General features: G+C 47.0%; 1 protein-coding gene across 5 annotated transcripts in view; it reads left to right on the top strand.

The window, feature by feature from the left end:
- Nucleotides 1-19,217, top strand: part of DAPK1 (death associated protein kinase 1) — a 170,030-nt gene that overhangs the window by 93,431 nt on the left and 57,382 nt on the right. The gene's annotated exons all lie outside the window — the stretch shown is intronic.

A 19,217-nucleotide genomic window follows, 5' to 3' on the forward strand; every position in this document is an offset into this window, starting at 1 on the left:
CAGAGGCTAAATTGACTGAGCCACCCAGGCACCCCAAGTTTTCATTTATTTTGGATAAATACCCATGAGTGGGATTGGTGTGTCACACATAACTGCCGGTTTGTGAGACACTGATGAGTGGCTTCCTGCCGCAGCCGTACAGGACAGCAATCCTTCCAGCAGAGACTGGGAATTCCCATTGCTGCACCAATGCTTGGATGTGTCAGTACTTGTTTTAATTGTAGCCGTTCTGGGGATTCGTAGTGGCACGTAACATTCACAGTCCATCGTATGGTGACCTTGAATGAGGGTTGAGCGAACCTACTGAGAATGGCCTTTAGATGGAGAGGACAGGAGGGGCCTGAGAGGGTGCCCCTTCCCCACAAGGTTAGCGGTGTCTTTCTCCTCCCTGAGTATTTGCTCTTCACAGCTTCCAGCACCCTGTGAGCTGATTTTCCTGTCTTTTCACCCACTAGGCATGTGGGGGTTGTGATGGTGACTTTTATGCGTCAGTGGGGATGTCCAGACGTTAGATCCAACATTATTCTGGGTCGTGTCTGTGAGAGTGTTTCTGAATGAGGTTAACATTTGAATTAGTAGTCTGAATAAAACAGATCACCTTCTATGTGGGTGGGCCTCATCCAGTCAGTTGAGGGCCCCCATGGGACAAAATGGAACCTTACCTCTCCTAAGAGGAATTCCTCTTACCTGATGGCCTTAGAGCCTAGGACAGAGGTTTTTTCCTGTCTTATGACTGCACTGAACCTTCAGCTCTCCTGGGTGTCTAGCCAGGTCCAGATCACTCACCCTACAGATCTGGAAACTTGTCAGCCTCCATGATCATGTGAGCCAATTCCTTAGAATAAATTCTCTCTCCCTCCATGTATGTACACATACTTCCTATCGGTTCTGTTTCTCTGGAGACCCTTGACTGATATAGTCAGAGGGAATATGTACCCTTCTGTAGACATCACAAGCCTGTCCCATTTGTGTTTATTTACTTTGCCACAAAGAGGTGTTTTTTTTTTAAAGATTTTTATTTATTTATTCATGAGAGACACAGAGAGAGAGGCAGAGACACAGGCAGAGGGAGAAGCAGGCTCCCCGCAAGGAGCCCAATGCAGGACCCGATCCCAGGACCCCAGGATCATGACCCAAGCCAAAGGCAGATGCTCAGCCACTGAGCCACCCAGGCATCCCACAAATAGGTGTTTTAATTTTTAATAGACAATTCAGAATATTAGGTCTGCCTGGAAGAGACCATCATCTTTGTCATGGAAGAAATCATTCTACATTCTAATAGCTTTATGGGAAGTTTAGCCATCAGTGACATATTCCATCTCCTCTTAAGAATTCTGAGGTATTAATGATGGTTCAGGAGAGAATCAAATTTGAGAATTTGTGAGAAAATAACCCTGTCATGTAATGGGGGCCACTTCTCTGAATCCACTGGTACAATAACCCTTCGGTGGATGTATTTGTCTGATTTATTGCTTTGAGATGAGCTCCCTGGTAAGTAGAGCTTCCTTCAGGCTTTCTAAGGACACTTCTTCCCTCCTTGAAAATTTGTGCCTAATGCCACTTGTGTGTGTGAGTTGTCTACCTACCAACTTCAGGCCCGTCCTTACAGCGGAGGTGAAGAGACCAAACCACCACTCTGTTCCTTTTTTCTCCAGCTGCCTCCCATGACCTGGGAGGTGTGTGGAAATGGTATCTTTTCTGTCCTTTGGGAAGAAACTAATTGGTGTGTGTGTCAAAGGCACGGTCGTTCAATCCTAGTTCAGGATCTGCCCTTTAAGAATTGTGTAAGCCTTGAAAGTCGCTTTAAAGAATGAAGTCCTCTGCCACCACCTCCGCCCCCACCAAACGTGTTCTACGGGGAAAGAATCATTTGTTTCATAGCTGATCTGCTGTTGGAGCCCAGCACAGCATGCACACAAAAGAGGCATACGTGATGTCTGATGACGATTGCGTGTCCTCCCCATCCCACTGTTCCCTAGCGCAGTCATGTCAACCCGGAACTCTCTTCTAAGGGAGCTGTTACTCGCCTGTGCATTGTCCCATGGGCAAGCCTCTACAAAACCTTGAGGTCAGTACTTGACTCATTTGGTAACTGCTACCTCATATAAAGGGAAGCTCAGTTCTCAGAACTCAAAGTCAGTGCTAATCAGAGCCACTGGCTTCTCAAATTTCATTCTTAAACTCGCTCCCTGGAAACAACTATGTGTTTTAGGCTGTGGGTCATGATGCATTTTTCTCTCTAGCTCTCCTCCCTCCAGACCTGATTCAAGCCCAACTGCCTCAGGGGCCGGAGAGGTGGTCAAAGCGAACAAGTGAAGTCTGCATGAAGCCTCAGGGCTGGGGTGGCATCGGGGAATGGGGAGGACTATGACTCAGCCAGAATCCTGATGCCCCACATCACACCAATCAGTTGATTGTTGTGGAATTTTGGATCTAGTGTTGCCAAATCGTAGAATGTTTTTCCCAAGAAAAGTCTATAATCTATTTTTTTGATGTTGGCAGTTCATAGTATTCATAAACAGAAAAAATAAAACCTATCTGAAGGCCACACATGACCTGCATAGACCTGAGACTCCAGTCTGTTTTATTATAGCTGTAAGAACTAGTTGACCACCGCTGGGGAAGATACAGTGCATGATAAATACAGTCAGAGACTTCCCAGAAGGGCAAGGCACACACTTAGCATTACTTTATGGTGATTCTCAGACTTCAGCATGCATCAGTATCTCCTGGAAGGCTTAGGAAAGTATACATCATCTGGCTGTACTTCTGGAGTTTCTGATTCAGTGGGTCTGAGTGGGACCCAAGAGTTGGCATTTGCGCAAATTCCCCAGTGATACTGATGCTGCAGGTCTGGTGTTCATCTTCTTAGAAGCTGTCACAGGTTGACATGTGACCCTCCCAACCAGCTGTGTTGAAATCTTAACGCCCAGTACCTCAAAATGTGACCTTATTTGGAAACAGGATCTGTGCATGTGGATTAGTTAAGATGAGGTCACTCTGGAGTAAGGTGGGTGTCTAATCCACCATGGCCGGTGCCATCATAAGGAGGAGGCTGTACGAGGACAAAAGCTCGGGGAGAAGGCCCAGAAAGTGGAGGGTTGGAATGAGAGAGGCATGGCAGAGCTTCCCCCTCTGAGTCCTCAGGAGGGACCCAGAGCACCGAGACCTTGATTTTGGACTTCTGGCCTCCAGAACTTCTGTGAGGCGTTAGTCTGTTGTTTCAAGCCACTCAAGGTGTGTGCTTTATTAAAGCAACCCTAGCAAACTAATACAGATGTGCTGATTGAGTAGAAAACTGTAATTCCTAGACTGGGAGCCCACTCACATGCTAGTCTAAATTCTGTAAGCAAGTCAAAACCAAAACAAAATGCCTAATTATGACGGCTCTGTGAGGCAGTCGAGCTGCTGAAGGGCCTGGGCAGAAGAGGTGGCTGGGGTCTTAACTCAAGGTGGGAGCGGACATCACCCCTTCCCCACCTGCCTTGGGAGAGTCATCCCTGTAGCTTTGAATCACCTATCTGAACGTGACAATGTAAAGATTTACAAAGTAAAAATGCTGACGTTGCTATGTAAGCCTTGGCATGATGGGTTCTAACAGGAAAATCAAACCAGTTTGGATTTTCCAGTCTTAAATTTTTCTTCTTATTTGTTCTGCTTGGAATGTAAAGCAGATCTTGAAATCAGAGTAGCCCATTTTAGCTAGCTTGTGCACTTGCTTGCTCTCTCTTTTTGTGACCGGAAATTCAGTTTACTTAGTTTACTGTAGCTGTAGCCAAGTGCAGGGCGTGGAATGAATAATGCATTCTGTTATTAATAGTTTTTAAATTGAGCAATGTAAATTTCATTATTTTTTTATTGTGGTAAGAAACACATGAAATTGACCATCTGAACCATTTTTAGATGTATAATAATATAATTGTATGTACATTGTTGTCCAGTAGCTCTTTAGAACTTTTTCATCTCTATACCTTTGGAATGACAACTTCCCTTATTAGCTTACTTTTTGACTTTGACCTGGTTAATAATTGCTGGAATTCTGTTTGCTCATTGCAAACAACCGCTGAGTTCTACTCAAACATTTGTGCAATCTGAGGTCACTTGAAGCAGGATCATTGTAAAGTTGGCTCACTCTCTCTTTCATCGCCAAGCCAAGGTGAATTCTTTCAGTGTACGTCATCAGCTCGGTGCATGTGGATGAATTCATTCCATCCTGACATCACCAGATCTAGAATCACAAGAGCTTTTCAAGAAGAAAATGCAGTGATTGGGGTGATAGTCTCAAGCTACCTTAAAAGGGGCAACGTTGCACGAAGCAGGATATAGTTGTAGGGACATATGTGATGCTGGTGAGTGAGGTGTATCTGATGCTGGGGGGGCCAGTCAGCCCCCCACCTCCACCCCTCTGCCCTCCCCTGCTCTCTGTTCCTCTCTCTCTCTCTTCTCCTGGTCCTCACAAGACACAAAAGCACACTCAGATTTCTTCAATGTGTTTTTCCCCCCTAGCTGCATTTGTTCCTTCTTCTCTGAGCTCCCGCCAGCTCTTTTGACTTTTTGAACTTTTGGTTTTATTCAGAGAGGTAATTTCAAGAACTGTGCTGGGTTGCACTTTTGGCACTTCGCTCCTCAGATACCGGCTATTAGGCAAGAGCAGAGAACCGAAGTGCATTTGGCAGCAGCCTTACCTTTCTCAACAGAACTAAAGCACGTAAAATAGGTTCTTTTCCATTCAGGCGCTCTCTGGAGAAACAAAACCCTGCATGTGTGTCTTCCCCCACACTCTCACTTCTTGCCAGCACAGTTGAAAAGTGTTCCCTTAGTGTTTATTCAATGGGCATTTTCGCTCACTTAAGTGGAGCATTTGGTTGCTGGCTGGTCTTAGAAAATTTGGGAAAATGGAAGTTATAAAAGCCATGTGTGGCATCTGAGCTCAAAGTTCTGTTGTTTTTCATCACATACTCATTATCTTAGTATCTGGCTTTGTGTTTTCTGTGATGTATCCATGAGTTAATCGGTATTTGCAATCTTTGCTTACCTCCAAGGAAGACCTGTAGTCCCCTGTGGTAAATGGGTTAGCACTGCTGCTTGCCAGCCAGCCTATGGACATCCGTAGCTTCCCTAACAGGCTGGCTGTTCTTGGGTCCCTCTCCAGGGACCACAGACCACTTTATGACACTCTAGGGTATTCCAAATCCCTGGGAACTGTTCATACTTCCTCTTGGAAACATGGAGAGAAATCTTATTATTTTCCTGCCTTGGTCACCACTCCCCTGACCATAGAGAGGATGTAACAGAAGGAAATTCTGGAGGACTGTGGCCCAGCTGGCCCCTCAGATATTCTGATTTCCTCTCTTGTCCCATTCTCTCTTCCTGCTGGCCCCAGTTTCTCTTCTCTGTGCCTTGGGCCATCCCAGTGATGGGTCACAACTCCCTATATGGCTTGGCTTCCTCTCTGCAACCAGAGCCCAGGTCCCTCCCAGGCCAAGGGCTGCTGTTTTGATCCTCCCGGCTCAGCCTAAACCTTCCACGTGGCTTTCCTCCCTGCTGGTCATATGGCACCCACATTTAGACACACTGTGCTCAGAATTCTAGATGGTGGTTGGGTTGAGCTTGGAGACAGAAGCCTGGGGGACTCACCCCAAGAAACGGAGAGCCCCCAGACTCCAGGACCTGGGTGGCATTCCCTTCCTTAGGCTAGCGTCTAGGGCGGTCAGTAGCAAACACTCCCGATCATTTTTGAGCCTCTCAGAGCCTCCTTTCTGCCTCATGTCATTGCAAAATGTTGCTTAAAATCAAATCAAAATATTTCTAAAATGACCTTGTATTTGCTTTTTTCCCTCCTAATTTGTATTTCCAAGTAACTAAATATTATCTGACCTTCTCATGTTTAATCATTCCTTTTCTTTCCAAGTGTGTGACTTGTTTTTAATACAGTGAGAATCACTGTGATGCAGATGAGGGACTGCAGGGCTCCAGTGGCACAGTGGTCGGTATTTGCATGTGTCATACTCAAATGCTAGTTTCATCTCCAGTCTGTGGACCTTTGCAGTTACCACGTGTGGCTGCCGCGTGACCTGAATGCTGCCGTGTTGATGATGTTAGATTGTTAGATGTGGGACACAGGCTCATAGACCTGGACCACCCTTGGTGACAGAAGCGTCTGCCTGATATTCTGATGGGGAAATTCAAGTGGAATTGATTGTTTCGGAAACATAGGGTAGCATGTTCACTTCTTCTAAGGTCTTTCCAGTTTGGTGTGGATCTTGGCCAACTGTTTTGAGAAAGAGGATGTAGGTAAAGGATGAGAGAGACTTTTCTTGGAGAAGAGAGGGAAGCTGGATTTCACATGGCTCTTTGGGTTAGCCACAGTGGAGCCCCTGCCTGACGTTACCTGATTTAATCCTTGGGTGCAGCTTCAGATTATTGTCACCACTCTGCAGATTCAGGAAACTAGGCCTGTTCTGTCTAGATACAGGAGTGGGGGATTCTGATTCTCAGACAGTTGCTTTTTGGGGAGGGAAAGTTTGTGTCTGAGCCCTAAAATTCTGCCAAGTCCCTGTAGGACTTAGCCTACAAGGCCCATTGCCTATCTTTTTTTGTTTTAATAAGATTTTATTCATTTATTTGACAGAGAGAGAGAGAGAGAGAGAGAGAGAGAGAGAGAACAAGCAGAAGGAGTAGCAGGGAGAAGCAGGCTCCCTGCAAAGCAGGAAGCCCGATGCAGGGCTTGATCCCAGGACCCCAGGATCACAACCTGAGCTGAAGGCAGACACTTAACTAACTGAGCCACTCAGGTGCCCCCCATTGCCCATCTTTTAAATGCTGTCATCTTTAGAGGTTGTGGGGGAGGTGATGGAAATAAAGAAGACCCCCTTGGAGCACCGAGGGCCCTCCAAGCCTGCCCGACTCACTCTCCTCTTCTTGCAGGACTTGGCCAGTCACCTGTGACCGTTACCCCCAGGGCAGGGATTCTCAACTTTCAGTAGGTCTAGAGTTGTATTTGCTCCTCTTCAGTTTCTAAGCAGTGGTGTTGCAGCTTTTGGAAGCTAACTTGAACTTGGGGGACCTTTCTAACAGCCATGTTGCTCTTACCCCTCATTTCTTGGCATGTCCGTGTTTCTGGAAGAGGGTAGAACACGTTCTATGTAGCTACGGGAATGATGGAAGTCCAGAAGGTGGGATGGCGTTGTGGCAGCTTTGGTATCATAGCTGCATGGGCCTGTTTGCCCCCCTCAGTATGTTTCTTTGAGAGCAAGACTATGGCCTGCTCTGGCATGTACCACACTTAGGACTGTGGTCTAATAAATGTGTGAGAGTCCAAATAGAGCAAGAAGAACATCATGATGTAAGGGAAAGGTCATGTGTGTCTCAAGAGCCTGTTGACCACTGATGTAGATGGTTTTGTTCCAAGTTGCTGATCTACTCACTTGGGCTTCAGGAAACATACTGTTGACTAAGTCTTCTAAGGGGTAGGGAATAAAAACCAGAATACAAAAGCCTTACAGTGGAAACAGCCCAGCTGATGGATGGATAAACAAAATGTGGTCTGTCCATACAATGGATTGGTATTTGGCCATGAAAAAAGAATAAGGTATAGATACACACTACAATGTGGATGAACGTTGGGAAATGTTATGCTAAGTGAAAGAAGCCAGTGTCAGAAGACCATGTATCATATGATTGGATTTATATGAAATTTCCAGAATGGGCAAATCTGTAGAGACGCAAAGTAAATTAGTTGATTGCCTAAGGCAGACAGGACAGTGGGGACAGAGAATGGGTGTGGTCACAAAGTTTCTTTTGAGATGATGAAAATGCTCTAAAATTATATTGTGGTATAGTTGCCCAACTCTGTAATACACTAAAAATTACTGAATTGAATACTTTAGAAGAGTCAGTTGTATGGTATGTGAGTTATATCTCAATAAAACTTTAGAAAACAGCTCTGATGGCCGCATCCTTCCCATAGAATGAGGCCATGATCTGTAGAATTGTGTAGGATGTTTGAATCTATGTTCAGCCTCCTCCTTATATCCAACCATTTCTCCTCCACACCTTCCACCTCTGCCCCTGATGCTAAACCCACAGAGAACCTCTTGCCTTTACTAGATTATTCCATGTTCTTTTTTTTTTTTTTTAATTTTTATTTATTTATGATAGTCACAGAGAGAGAGAGAGAGAGGCACAGACATAGGCAGAGGGAGAAACAGGCTCCATGCACCGGGAGCACGACGTGGCATTCGATCCCGGGTCTCCAGGATCGCGCCCTGGGGCAAAGGCAGGCGCTAAACCGCTGCGCCACCCAGGGATCCCTATTCCATGTTCTTACCTCCAAACCATTGTTAATGCTTCACCCTCTGCCTGACATGCCAAACTTTGCCCACCTGGAGAATCTGTACTCATCTTTTAAGGTCCAGCTCAGACATCATCCTCTCTCTTGGGCTTTGCTACCTGCTCCAGTTAGCTTAATTGCTTCCTTCATGTGCATTTTCATCACTTTTTAGAAGTGTGTTATAGCACTTACCATACTGTATTTTAAATGTTTGTGTGTATTTCTCCTGCAAGGGACAGTGAGCTTTCCAGAGGACATGCCAGCATTTTGCTTATTTGTTTTTCTGTCTGTCTGTCTCTCTCTAGAAGGGGCGTGCACACCAGCACAGTCAGTGCCCAGTAAAAGTAATTGAGATTGAATTCATTCAAGAAGACCAGCAGGGAGATCCTGGTGAACAGCAGTGAGCGGCCTTACTAGAGTAAAGACAGCGGGGAGGACGGGAGGGAACAAAGCTGAATGTTATGCATCATTTGTGATCTGCCGAAAGTAGCCTCTTTCCGGAGATCAGAGCAGTTTGTCACCCTACCTCATTTCCACGTTGGGCCTCAGAGGGCTGGGCCATCATTGTGAGCTGGGTGCCTGGGATGAAGAAGGAGTAGACTGAGGGAGGGCTGGTGGGACTCCAAGGGACAGGAACTAAGAACCTACTATGTGCCTGGCATTATGTTGCTGGATGTCAGTGACAGTCACAAGTGGGCAGTTAGAATTAAAGTAGCTGATTGTCACTGGTATCTTGTATAATAATGCTCGTCACATGGTAGGTACTCAATCAACATTTATGCAAAAGAAAAAGAAAGAAAAGAAGGAAGGAGGCAAGCCCTTCAGGTAATCAGGAGTCACCTTTGCCCAGCGTAGCATTGTGTATAGAGCCATCCTTGCTCAAACCCTGGCATGGACCGAGGCTGACTATGCCATTCAAAAAGAGATCCAGATCTCAAATCCATCTTTCTTGGAGGCTGTGGGTTGAGGCCTAGAGCTCTGCCTCCCCTTCCTACAGAGCCCGGTTTTAGGCTCCACCCTCCCCTTCCCTTTACCCAAGTGTTCAGTAGGAGGCCCTCAGCTCCATGCCCTCCTCTGCCCTGGTACCCGGCTTTTGCCAGTGGCCAGATTCTTTAGAGCTCCTGGGGGGAAACTGAGGCAGGAGGCGTTCTGATGGCCTCTGTACCTGCTGAGTGAATGCCATCTTTTCTTCCTTTCCCACCTCTTCTTCCAACTCTGCTTCTTCCTCCTCAGATTCATCGTCAGACTCAAGGGAAAGACTACTCTGCTTTAAGCTCATTTTAAATCACAGCTTTCCCCGTCTCGGGAAGTGGTTCAAGAACGGGCAGCACTGTCCTTCAGATTGGTAGGTGCCCCCGATCTGATGGGCCGTGGTCTGTCATCCTGAGATTTCTACGTTGTTAACGACAATTAGCAGCTTTCATCGGCACCCTTTGGGCTGGATTGTCAGAGAGAACAAACCCGGTCAAGGAGTGGGAGGGGAGCTGGGTCCCTGTGCTTCCCGAGATAATAGCTGTCCCTTGTTTTCAACTAGACGAGACTGATTGATTTTGGAATAAACCTCCAGCTATGGCTGTGCCAGCTTGGTTTACTTCCCGCTGGCCTTTTGTTCCAGCACCTGGTGCAGTGACCCGGGCTGAAGAGATGTCTGGCTGCCTCGGCTTTTCCGTTTGCCCCCATTTTGATTGGCCTAATTATTTCTCTGGGCGTCTGAAGCTTGGATTGAAGCCATTAAAGTAAAAAGAGGCCGGGTGTATGCTATTGAGTTTATTTCCCTTTATGTGAGAACTTTACTTCAAGGACCATGTGTGGACCGATTGGAAGTGGAACTGGTCTACCTCGCAGCCCTTTCCCTCCGCCCTCCGCCCATCCCCACCCTCTTGCCAACGTCAGCACATCTCATCCCGAGTCCGTCACGCCCGGCGCACTGCACTTGCTTGTCATTGGGAGCACGAGGGTAAATAGCTGAGGCTCTCAGTGGCTGGAGATGGGGTCCAGCCAGGCACCTCTGGGCTCCAATGAGGTGGAAGGCTGGGGCTCCTGCGCCTCTGCACGCTTGTACCCCACTTGTGGTACCCAGGTCAGCAGGCTTAGCCCCTGAACTCTGGGACACCATCCCCAGAAGCCCTTGCATGGTCTGTCTCATGGGCTCCCTGCTTGAAGCAGTCCAGCCAGGGATCCCTTCATCCCCGAGGCCAATGTGCCCAGCATTCCTGCATCTCCTGGCTGCCCTAAATGTCCCGAGGGCCGGACCATCCTTACGGTCAGCCTCGTGGGTATCACCTTCATTGTTGGTGTGGCATTTCCTGAATGTTCTTCAGATCCAAATCTCTTGTGAAATGTATGGTCCATGACTGTCTGCAGTCCTCAGGGCTTTGACCGATGGGGGATGTGCCTTGTGTTTCAGGTTCTAAATCCACACTGCATCCCCAGCACCAACCCTGCATTCCCTCTTTGGCATACTAGCATCTGCTTTTTCTCATCTGAGTTTGCTTATGATTTCATCTGGCATGGACACATCTGACTCTCCCTCTCTCCCCTCCTTTTCTTCTTCCCCACCACCCCCATCAGAACTGAGGCCTGGGTGGCTCCAGATCCTGAGCTCCTCATTACTGTGACCCAGAAACCTGAGATTCTGCAAGCATCCGCACCAGGTTCCCAACATGGCCCTTTCTTGTATATTATTACCTCCCTTCCAGGCCATCCTTTGGTCTCATGGAATTATTTGGGAAGCACATTGAGCCATTTTCTACAAAGGTTTTCATTCCTCTGGTCTTACTCCTCTTTCCCTTCCTGAACTGATGGACTCCATTGTTCTTGTTTGTTTCTAGAGGTTTTCTGGAAGCTTTAAACTGATTTTTATCACTGGCGTATTTTTTGCTCCCTCCTCCAACCACTCCTCTTTCCCATGTCCCCCCTCTCTCTAACCAGTATGGAAACAAACATGCAAGTAGGGAATCAGAAAACAAGGATGTGCTCAGAGTTGGGGGGAAGCTCTGGTGTATGGGCATCCACCATAGGAGTGATGACCACCTACATAAGATATCCCATAGGTATGACCTGTCACCCCATTCCCTGGTCACCCATAAAACACCATCAGCGTTTTCGTCTCCAAAGAGCTGGCCCTAACCAGCCACGTCTCTGAACCGATAGCATATTTTCCTGAGTCACAATGATTTTGATCTAGTCAGTGGGCAGAAAGCAAGTAGATCCTGTTCCCTCGAAGAGGAAGAGAAACAAAATTGTTTCTGGTTTGTTGGCTTGTTTTATAAATGCCTCATTATATTCCTCATAAAGCTTCTTCAATTAAAAAAAAGAGAGGGTGTTTTTTGTTTTGCTTTGTTTTAGTACCTTGTCTGGTTGAAAACCACAGCCTCCTGTTTGAAAATCTGCCTCAGCAAACTATAGCTCCATTATTCCAGCCTTGAATTTGAGCTTACCACCATTTTAGTGAAGGGGTGGGTAATCCTGTCAGGGGCCACTCGGCTGGAGCACAGCTACTTACTATGCTGTGTCCACAGCCACTATCACCTTCCTATCAGCTGAGAAATGCGGTCTGCTCATGCCTGCTGGTTTTGATAAATCATGACACGTTTCTTCGTTACTAGCCCAGCATCCTGCTTCTATCTCGGGCACTGAAAAAAAGTCATGATTCTGTTCTTTCCTCAATGAATGAACGTGATTGCTTCAAAATCATCATTTTTCCATAGAGGCCATGCTTTGATCCAACTTCACAGATTAGTCCTTCATGATGATGGAAGACCAGAGTCTTGAAGCAAGTGACCTTGGATAGCCCAGCTTATTTCCAAGTGTGGGTCTTTGTTTTTTGTTTTTCCAAGTGTGGGTCTTTGTATGGGATCGGGACCTTCCTTTTCCTGCCACAGCTTGGCAGCAGTCATGGGCTTGGGCCCTTACTCACAAAGCATACATTCCCCAGAAGCATATAGTCTCACTCTCCATTTATTACTCAGCACCACTTCAGGTTTTCTTGCCAGTGACAACTCTCTGTCCCCCCTTGAGTCAGGGAGAGTATGTCTGCCAGGATACAAAGGAACTGAAATAAAAGTGGTAGCTCTTGGAGAGTTTGGGAATCAGGCAGCCACCCAGATGGAGCAGTAACATGCTGGACTGGAGGTGGGTTCGGAGGGGAGGCTTGAGACAAGTTAGGCCTCCTGTGGAGGTTTCTAGACATCAAAGTAGAAGGATTTTTTTATGTTTCCTGAGCAACTACTATGTGCTGTGCTCTGTGGAAAGTGCTTTTCGTGTCATCTCATTTAATGAAGAAGCCATGAGAAACATCAGCCTCTTTAAAGCTTGGCTTGAGAAGCAAAACCCCTAAGATGAGGAGGTAAACATTCCCCTAAACCTGGAAGAGAACTCAAGCAGCTGTGTTTTTTCTGAAGATTCGCCATTCATGGAGGACATTTTATGTGCCAGGCATGGAGCTTGAGTACATTATAAAGAGCGTATCACTGAATCCTCACAAAATCCCGGGGAGGCAGGGTTCTGAGGCACTGCCCTGGGTGCCTTTTGCTGTATAACAAACCACTCCAAAGCTCAACGACTTGAAATGGCAACCGTTACTTGTTTTGATCGCGAATCTCCGGTGTGGGCATGGGTTCGCTGTGCCAGCTCATCTCCGCTCCCTGCAGAGTTGGCTGGGCTGCTGCGGGGACTGGGTGGCCCCCTTCCATGGCGGCTCCCTCACCTGAGCGGCTGGGTGCCGCTGGCTGTCGCGTGGGAGTTCAGTCAGGGTGCTGGCTCCGCTCCGTGTGCCGCCCTCCCAGGGCCGCCTGGGTTCACCCACAGCGTGGCAGCTGGGCTCCTAGGCCAAGGATTCCAAATGGGAAATGGAAGCTGCCAGTTTCTTAAGACTGACCCAGGATAACTTCTCTCATCTTCTATTGGTCAAGGAGACACAGAGCCTGCTTAGGTTCAAGGTGAGGACAAAGAGACCAGCTTTCAACGGGTCGTGTAAGAATTTGTGGCCATCTTTATTCTCCCAGGGGCCCAGAAAGGTTAAGTGCCTCACCCTGGATTACACAGCTAGCACGTGGATAGGTACCCTTGTGTTCCACTTTTTTTTTTTTAAGGTTTTATTTATTTATTCATGAGAGACACAGAAAGAGAGAAGCACAAAGTAGAGGGAGAAGTAGGCTCCCTGCAGGGAGCCCGATGTGGGCCTCAATCCTGGTACTCCAGGATCAAGCCCTGAGCTGAAGGTAGATGTGCTTAACCACTGAGCCACCCAGGCGTCCCCCTTGTGTCCCACTTCTTATGGATTCTGTGATACTCTTGAGTTGGCCAGAGTACCTGACTGACCTCAGTCCAGATTTCTGTACCTTTTCCTGCTATAAGCTGGGCCTATAGAGTAACCTCACCACAGCTATGGAGACCCAGTAAAGCAGGTTCTAGAAACATCCCTAAATTACTTTACTTGGATTTGGAATCTAAGATTGGAATCCAATCTGCTTTAGGAGCAACTCCAGCAGAATCCTAGGCTTGAAAAGATCCAGGGGGTGTATAAGAACTGCATTCAGCTTTGGGAAGGGTGATGTGCATTCTGTAACTGCGTTCTTGAGCAGGGTCTACAGGATCTACTATAGCCGGTGGGCCAAAGTCTGCTGCCTGTTTTTGCACAGCTCTGAAGAAAAGAATGGCAAATGGCTTAACATGTTCAAGCAGTTGAAGAAAAAAGCAAGAAGACTATATAGCAGAGTCAAAAAGTTGCAACCCAAAGCCTCTTATAGAAATGTTCACTGACACCGTTCTAGAAGGCAGGATCTGGAGTTGTGTTACCAGGTCTATGTAAGAAGGAATTTTCTGACTGGAGTCATCCATGAAAAATAGCAGCTCATAGCTGAAGGTTATGCAGGCAGGTGGCTATGCCTAGGATGCTATAGATGAGTGGTGTGCTATAAAAAAAATGCCTAATAAGTCAGAGAAGCCCTGATTTGTAATGTTTATAATTGTACAAATCCCACCTTGGCCAGTTTCCAGTTCCAACATATTGCCCTTCCAGGCGGAGTTGGGAAGAGAGGCACATCATCTGCTCTTGGAGCCCCATTTTACTACCGTGACAGGTTCATGTGGCCCCTCAGGTAGCTCCCAATCTAGGGACACACCTGGGTTCGGGGAGGAACGATAGTGCTGGAAAAACCTTTGACATTGTGCCTGCCTCTCTGGGCTCACAGGCAGCTGTTGTTAAAATCCGCAGATGCTGGGATCCCTGGGTGGTGCAGCGGTTTGGCGCCTGCCTTTGTCCCAGGGCAGGATCCTGGAGACCCGGGATCGAATCCCACGTCGGGCTCCCGGTGCATGGAGCCTGCTTCTCCCTCTGCCTCTCTCTCTCTCTCTCTCTCTCTCTCTCTCTCTGTGACTATCATAAATAAATAAATAAATAAATAAATAAATAAATAAATAAATAAAATACCTTTAAAATCCGCAGATGCGGAAGGATGAAGTATTTGCTCCGCTCCACAGCTGCTAAGCTCCACCTGCTTTTCACTGTCCGCACATTTGGTTTCAAAAACATTGATTTCTACAAGAGTGATAAGTTCAACTGGAGCCAAGTTTAGAACTTGTTTAATGCATCACTTTAAGCAAAGTTAGAAGAGAAATGACAGACTGGGAGAAAACATTGAGAATATAGAAGAAATTGAGGTTTCATGTTGAGAGGATGATTGGAACTCTGATCAATCGAGTAAAATTAAAAAACAACTGATAGTCCAGTAAGAAGATGGGCAGAGTGTGGACAGTTTATACTCAGAAGCAAAAGGCTGATAAACATGAAAATTAAGCCGTCTTTCGATACGAAAGAGCAGCCTGTGAGCAGGAACGTGTAGGATACAAAGCGAGTCCGTCAGTGAGGTCCATTGGATTGGTGCACAGTAATAATGCCAAGCACACGAGGCTGTGAAGCCACAGCATGTTCACCGGCTATTGCTGCAGGACTGTAAACTGAACTAAGAACAAACATATCCTAGGACCTAGAAATTGCAAATCAAGCCATACATCCTGGGGTCTAGAAAAATATCTTTAGGAGGCAGGTACACACACACAAAAATCATTGCCTTGTAGTTTGTGATCATGAAAAATTAGAAACAACATAAAGCACAGCAACCAGAGAATGGCTAGGTAGTCATGGTCTGGATGCCCAGATGGCCATTGGTTGGCTGTGAGAGCTCTGTACCAGCCAGCACTGCCACAGCGAGGTGGCAAATTGCAGTGGCACATATCATCTGATACCATTTAGGTTCTTTAAAATGTAGTGCTGTGTAGTTCACAGAGCATACAGAGAAAGTTCTGGAGGGTTATCAGCATATTCCTAGTAGAGTACACTGTGGGGGAGGGAGGGAGGGAGAAGGGCCAGGACTGGGGAGGAGGGCCATAGTCAGAGGGGACTTCAGTTTTATATATGGGTGTTTTAATTTTTCTTAAGAAGAATATATTTATGTATTTTTCTATAATATTTTTAAGAGACCAAGTTAAAGGGGCATCTGGGTGACACAGTTAGGTAAGCATCTGGCTCTTGGATTTGGTTCCGGTTGTGATCTCAGGGTCATGAGATCAAGCCCTGAATCAGTCTCCTCACTCAGCATAAAGTCTACTTGGGCCTCTCTCTTCCTCTGCCCCACCTCTCTGCACTTGGTGCACAAATGCATGCTCTCTCTCTTATAAATAAATCTTTAAAAAGAGAGAGAAAGAGACCAAATTAAAGAAGTTAAAGTTCAATTCTACCCAAATGGAGTGGCTTCTGTAAGAGAATGGGTCAGCTCCCTGGGTAAGCATAGGTCTGCTAGGTTGACCATCTGAGGAGCTACATGGAAGGCTAGGGGAGTGTCTGGACATGGTAGTCGCTTTGGCCTTGGGATTGAACTTCCCTTGGGGACTGGGCTTCATTGACATAGTTCTGGAACATAGGCGAGGTTTGCTGGGGTGAGGTCCAGAGCCAATGACCAAGAAAGAATTCTTGAGGCGTCTTTGGTGCAAAATGGTGGTTTTATGAAAGCACAGGGACAGGACCTGTGGGTGGGAAGAGCTGCATCACGGGGCCTGTGAGGGGTGGCTGGTTGTATACTTGGGAGTTGGGGGAGGTCAGGAAAAGGGAGGTTTTCAAAAGGACTTTCCTATGCTAATGAGGACTCACTCACAAGGTACTGGAGGCCCTGCTGTTGTCAAAACCTGGTTGTCTTTCCCTCTAGCGAGGCGTTAAGACATCTGGGAGCTTCCTGGAGGAATGTCACACACTTCCCGCTCAGCTGGCCTTCGGTTCCCTCCTCAGCATCACCTCTCTCTCCTCCACTCAGGCCTTGATATCCCTTCACTCTCTTAACTAGGCAAGAAACCACCGAAGTCTCTCGTCACACTGTCTAGACAGGACCGTGTTTAATCCGTCTTTATTTGACAGGAGAGAAATAGTCACAGTAAGTGAATGGTGTCGGATTGGGACTGCCAGCACTCTCTCCCGCTTGCCCACACCTTCCTCCCCATGGCAGATGCGCTTTCTCCCATTGGCCCATGGCTGCCCTCAGGCTCATCTAGAGCCCTCCATGTCCGGACCCAAGGAAACGGAGCCAAGGCCCACTTTCCAACTTAAATGCCTAAGAACCCACCTCTTCACCAGGTTTGTAGCCTCAGGAATGTCTACTCATTTCAGGGAAAGGCTGCTGTTTAACCAAGTGAGTAGCCTTATCGCCAGTCAGAACCCCACCCCATTAGCTAGAGACGCAGAGAGTAGCTCTGGGGTTTTCCTCACCCACACACCTGTGGCTGAGTGGAAGGCCAAGGACCACTGCCTGCAGTATTGATATACTTGCCGAGTGCTGGTGCTCCTATCCTAAGTCCTTTTTTCCTCCTTTCATCCTTGGTAGTAATAATGGACAGTAGGTATTATTCTCCCCATTTTATAGACAAAGGAACTGCCTATGAAGGTGACTTCACCTATCTGAAGTCACAGAGCCCAGATTGAAACCCAGAACGCATGCCTGCAATGCCTTTTACCCTTTAAATGTTGCTCTTCCCATAGGGATTTCCTTCTGGAAACCCTCAGAAGGCTCCTCCCTGCTGTGTGCACTATCTCTCTGGGGAAAGTGAAAGATCACTTCCCCCCATGAATTTTGAGTGCCGGCCATGCTGTTCTGTGAGAATCCCCAGAACTCTTTTAAGTTGTTACTTGAATTTGAGGTGAAAACAGAAGATGTGTTTCCAGATACAGTTTATGGTTTTGCGTTCAAAGGAGGCAGGGCTGATTCGGAGGAGGTGTGAAGATTAGGAACTCCTTTGATGCTGTTTATATGGTACCTCAGGGGGCAACACAGGAGAATGGTGTTCTCAAGCCCCTAGTCTACCGCAGGCCTTAGATTCACACCTATTTCACACAATCAAGAAGGAGGGTGTTGTGTTCACCTTTCCCTTCAGATCCCCAGCTGCAGTTTTGCATTCCCCAAAGTCCTCAGTTACCCAGGGGATTGCAGTTGGAAGGTGAGAGGTGGGAGGTGTGAGTGTGAAAACCCTCAGGGGTTCCCCTAGATTAACAAGAAAGAACATTCTGTTGGTAGTGATGACAGGAGAGCACAGGAGCTCTAATTTTTGTTCTGAGGCAGATCCAGGAAGTGGCCAGGAGCTTGCCCTCAACCTTCACATCACGTCCATCATGAAAGGTCTACGACATCTTAATGTGTTGGGGAAATTACTTCAAGATGAGACCACATATGCATTTCTTCCACCCCCCCCCCCCCCACACACACACATTTCTCTGACTTGGATCTAAAGATTTTTATTACAGTGTGTGAAGGAATCTTTCCTTCCTAGGAGAATCTGAAAGCAGCGCTGACAAAATACATTAGCAGATCCTGGTTACCTTCACTGAGTCTCACTTGCTTTAGCCACTTCAGCTATCCTCTAACTTTTTGCTTGTAGCCTATGTGCAGCGGCTACCTGTTAGGGGTGGATTGTACCCTACCCCTGAAAAAAAAATGTTGAAGTCCCAACCCTCAGCACCTCAGAATATAATCTTCTTTGAAAATAGAGTCTTAATGGATGTGGTCAAGTGAAAACGAAGCCACAAGGTGAGCGTTCATCTGGTGGGGCAGGTGTCCTTAGAAGAGGGTGCAGATTAGTTGTGTGCCCAGAAGGAAGAGCTAAATGTGATGGGAGCACAGCAAAGGCTCTGCTACACCCTCACACTGGCTCATAGAATCTTAAGTGGCCAGAGGTGGCAGGGGCCTGAGAGAGCAGTCTCTCTGAGCGTAGTCCTTCAGCACCAAGATCGCTAGAGTAATTTGTTCACAGGGGCCCTACCTGCTGAGTCAGAACCTTAGGAAGTAGGTTCTAGGAAATAGTATTTTTACAAAATTCCTCCGGTTATGAAACACAGAAACGTTAGAGAGTCACTTGGCCAAATTGTTGAACCCTCTCATTTTAGGATGGTAAAGTTGAGGCCCAGAGAAGGGCTGGGAGCTCCATACTTTCCTTTAAGTCACCCATAGCCTCGGTCCGGAGCCAGGGCTGGGGGCCTCTGTGCTGAGGTCCGTCCAGTCATCTTGCCATGCCACCTCGCAGGGTTTGTGTCATAGTAGGCCAGGACCCTGAGAGTGCCCCGAATTGTTCCAATGGCCCCTCATTCACCAAATGGTGAAACCCAGCCCAACACTGATAAATCATAGCATTTGCCTTAAAATACCTCATCAGCTATAGTTAGCTTGTAGCCAACAGTCCCCTGCAGCTTAGCTCATGACCATATCTAGTCCAGAACAAGTCCTGCTACATCTTGGACAATTCCTAGCAAAAGTCAGGGACCCTGAATAGTGTTATAATTTAGAAATTGGAATTCTGTAATAAATTCACTCTGAAGGCCCCCTTTGTTTTTAAATACCTTCTGTGA

This window comes from Vulpes vulpes, chromosome 1 (assembly GCF_048418805.1).
Source record: "Vulpes vulpes isolate BD-2025 chromosome 1, VulVul3, whole genome shotgun sequence".
Classification (NCBI taxonomy): Eukaryota; Metazoa; Chordata; class Mammalia; order Carnivora; family Canidae; genus Vulpes; species Vulpes vulpes.